The 4,343-nt window shown below is 39.9% G+C and overlaps 2 pseudogenes; both read right to left on the bottom strand.

Annotated features, from left to right (window-relative positions):
* Window positions 1–506: 506 nt before the first annotated feature.
* On the bottom strand, window positions 507–1,425 carry LOC123940558 (annotated as a pseudogene).
* A 1,060-nt stretch (window positions 1,426–2,485) lies between these two features.
* On the bottom strand, window positions 2,486–3,577 carry LOC123940335 (annotated as a pseudogene).
* Between the last annotated feature and the right edge of the window lie 766 nt (window positions 3,578–4,343).

Raw genomic sequence — 4,343 nt, 5'->3', positions numbered from 1 at the left:
TTCAGGAAAAAACTGCATTTTTGATGGACACCTTAATCAAATTATATGAAAACAGCCAAATCCATACGGACATCCAATCCATAAATACCATTTATGGCAACTACACAGTGCTACATCACCAGTATACAGAATTTAAATGGAGGTGATCTTTATCTAACTGACTTCTATTCATAGTATTTGTTGTATTTGTTGAAAATTGTAATTCATTACCCATTGAAACAATTACCTAATTATTTACCTAATTTCTTTGTGACACAGTGTGTGACCTGAAGAAGAATTATTTAGTTAATTCTTGCTGGGAGCTAGAGCTTAGATTTTGCAATTCATTGTAGCAGATCTCTCCTTGTTGAACTTATTTTTCTGACTCCTATAATATCATGTTTTAGTAATTGAATATTCTATGGACAAAGTGGTCCTTTTCTACTTTCTCAATATTCCATGATCTTGAAAAACATTTTACCAAATTTAAATTAATTTTCCACAGGGGATTTTATATTTTTTAAATGTTATAAAAATGTTGTTACAATTGTTTTCATAGCATTTATTATTTCCTTCTTTCTTAGACTATAAATAAAAGGGTTTAATAAAGGGATCACTAGAGTATAAAAAACAGCACCAGATATATCTTCATCCTTCTCTTTCACTGACTGTGGTCAAATGTACACAATGAGAAGAGAATCATAGAATATTGAGACAGAGAGAAAGTGGGATGCACAAGTAGATAAGGCTTTGCCTCTTCCCTCTTTGGATTTCCTTTTGAATATAGTAAAGAGAACATAGATGTAAGACATTAAGACACTACTGATGGTGAAGAGTTGAACTGAACCTGCAAAGATAAATATCATCAATTCATTGATATAAGGGTCAACACAGGAAAGTCTATATAATGGAAAATCTTCACAAAAAAAGTGATTAATTTGATTTGACCCACAGAAAGTTAACCTAAAGAGAAACCCTACATGAATTATGGAATGCAGGTTTCCAGCTTTGTAGACCCCTGTGGTCATCTGAATGCATACATTCTTTGACATCATGGTGTGATTCTGCAGTGGGATGCATATGGCCACATAGTGATCATAGACCATTGATGCCAGGAGAAAGCAATCTGTAGTTTCAGCAAGGCAGAGAAAATAAAATTTTGCCATGCATTCATAAAGGGAAATTGTTTTGTCCTTTGAAAAGAGGTTTTCTAATATTCTGGGGGTAATGGCATAGGGGCAACAGGAATCCATCAGAGCCAGGTTGCCTGGAAAGATGTACATTGGTGTGTGAAGACGATGCTCCATAGAAATCAATGCCACCAGGCCAAGATTCCCCACCATAGTGATCACATAGATAGTGAGATAGGAGGCTCCTCAACTCTTGGTGATCTGTAAATCCTATGAGGATAAATTCAGTGGTCAAGGAGTAGTTATCCTCAGTCATATCCACCTTCTCTTTTGAGACAGGAAATCTTGGAGATATAAGATTCTAATTTAGAGGGTGTATAATTTCCTTCCAACTTTTTCTTTTTACAACAAAGAGTGGAGCTTTTTCAAACTCCCCTCAGTATCTCTGGATTCAGGCACCCAAACTTCTAGGGATAGTCATTCCCCTAAAAATGTTAGTTTTATAAGCTCAACTCTGAAAATCAGCATTCTCATGAATGTGTTTGTAATTCCAAGAAGAATGCTTACAGAGGAAAAGGTTTGTCTTTATGAATTCATATATTAATTAGTGTACAAATCTAGCATTCCCATATTTGGTTCAATTTTGACTAACAATATCATGTCAGTTTTTGTTTAATGATCCTCAAAATAAATTTACTGTCAATCTTCATGTATACACATTTTTTTAACTGAGCAAAAAGTTTTCATATACTCCCCCAGTGGAATGAATGCTTGAAAAGAGCATACAACAGATATGTTAAATTTATATCTCAGGAATTCTATGAAGATCACAAAGGATTACGATAGGAGTTTCATCTTTAGAGAAAATTACCTGGGATATCCAAGGAAATAAATATCTATGTATTTTCACCTCTCTCATCCCTGTTCCCAGTATTAGATCCATTTCCATAAAAACTGATTTTTTTTTATTATTATTTAAGACCTTTACTAACGGGTGCTTGCCGTTTGTTGATCTTTTTGAAAAAATCAGGTTGTAACCTTTTATTACAAAATAAAAATGAGGTTCTTAAAAATCTCAACTTGACCAGATATGAAACAATTTAAAAACCTTTAAAGGTGTATTGAGAAAAACCAGGCTTTTTTTTTCTTAAAAAAAAACATGTTTGTCATTACCAAAAAGAGACGTGTTTAGGTAAAAATAATAAAAACCCCATGCTGCATAGATAATGCAGATAGTTCTATTTACCTAGTCAATGGGCAAAAAGCAAGCACTTAAGGTCTTCAGCTCCAATCTTTTGTTCATTTCTTACTGCTGGAATTTCATCTTCAGTGTTGGATGATTAAACCGGATGATGGTAGAGATGGTAAACCGGCATTTACTCAGCCCCGCCCTGCTCAGCCTCGGGAGTGGATGAATTCTCAGCTGGTGGATGGGCTGCTTTTGTCTCTTTGCCATCTTGTGGTTTAGGGTTTTCTGGGTGTCTGTGTTGGTAATTGAAGTTGCGGCGGGTACCGACGTTGAGGTGGCTGCTGACCCTGGGTCTCATCTCCTTGATTTTCCTTATCTTCCTCGTTGCCATCCTCCCTAGGTTGTCTTTGGCAAGGAGGACCCCTGCGGAATCGTGGTCTATAACCCCGACACTGTCTCACTGGTCTACCTTGTTCTCCTGCACCCTGGTTGTCAGCACCTTCCATCACTTCTCCCTGCGCAGGAGGACTGGAATACTGTGGTGGACGCCCATAGGGTCTCTGCATGTAGTAAGGTGGGAACCGTCGCCTGCGGTAGGGCCGGCGCTGTTGGGCCTGGCCTTGGGGAGCATTTTCCGATCCCTCGTTCTTTTCCCCACTCTCACTATTCTGGTAATTTTGCTGGTAATTGCGTGGAGGACCCCCGCGACGTGGATAGCATCTATAATGGTTACGGTCTGCTGCATATTTACTGCCTTGCACTGGAACTCCACCAGGGCCTGTCACATTTGCTGCCTCCGCACCCTTTTCTCCTTCAACAACATCAAACTCCACAGTCTCTCCATCTCCTACACTGCGAAGGTACTTCCTGGGGTTATTCTTCTTTATGGCTCTGGTGTACAAATACATCTTCCTTGATGAAGTCATATCCGGTTCTTACATTGAACCATTTTGCTGTTCCCAAAACCTTCCTTGCGATGACCTTCTTGTCCCCACCAGCAGGCCAGGCACCGCCCATGTGAGGCCGCCCGGGCCGCGGCTACCTGCGCCGCTGCCAGTGGTGCTGGGCTTGGTGTCTGCAGCGCTGAGGGTGGGGGCGGCTAGGGGGGCGGCAGGCGGCTGCTGGGTCTAGGTCTCACTGCTCATGGTTGCGGTGATGGTGACTGGGGCCGGCTGCGGCAGCTGCGGCTCCTCCCAGGGTGTGATGGTAACTAGGCCGGCGGCGGCGGTGCGGCTGCTCAGGGCTCTCTGGGGTCCGTTCTCCGCTCCCGCTACCGATCGAACTCCATAAAAACTGATTTTGTCCGTGCCATCATTCCTGCTGATTTTCCCCCAATATCTAAATCCTTTCTATCCTTATGTAAAGCATAATTTACATATTATGCTACTTAAGAAAGCCTTAACTAAATGCTCTAGACCACAGTGATTTTCACTGCTTGCATTCTCAAGCATACCCTATATACCAAACACGATCTAGAGTTATGTATAATACACATGGCTTTTTTAAAATATGCATGTACAATTTCTTTATTAGAATTGTAGACATTTGTGTTCAGCTATGACTTTTACTTCTTCTAAGAGGTATTTAATGCTATCGAGGGGGGAAAAATGTATTGATTCCAGTCCTAGCTTCAAAGAGCTGAGATAGGTGAACTTGTTGTCAGTATACTATCACTGATCCTTAGTGATCTCTTTGGTCTCCACAAATTGAGACTGCTAGTTTTAAAGAACAGGCTACAAAGGAAATTCTTGGAAACTTATCATGAAAAACCTTATGCATCATTCTCATATTGGAAGTGACCCAGCTACTATTTTCATGCTTCCTAAGAAACTTATGTAATATTTTCTGAAGTATATCACAGTAGTTTGAAAGCTAATAAAAATAAGCTTGCCTGTATATTTCAGTTTCATAACACTTAGAGAAAGAGAAAAATCTTAAATCTTGATATGATTTTTGAGATGGGTTGCCTGGATGGCTAAGATATTTAAGCATCTTCCTTTGGTTCAGGTCATGCTTCTCCAGGTCTTGGGACTGAGCCCCATGTC

This window comes from Meles meles, chromosome 4 (assembly GCF_922984935.1).
Source record: "Meles meles chromosome 4, mMelMel3.1 paternal haplotype, whole genome shotgun sequence".
Classification (NCBI taxonomy): domain Eukaryota; kingdom Metazoa; phylum Chordata; class Mammalia; order Carnivora; family Mustelidae; genus Meles; species Meles meles.
This window is presented reverse-complemented; position numbering and strand designations above follow the sequence as displayed.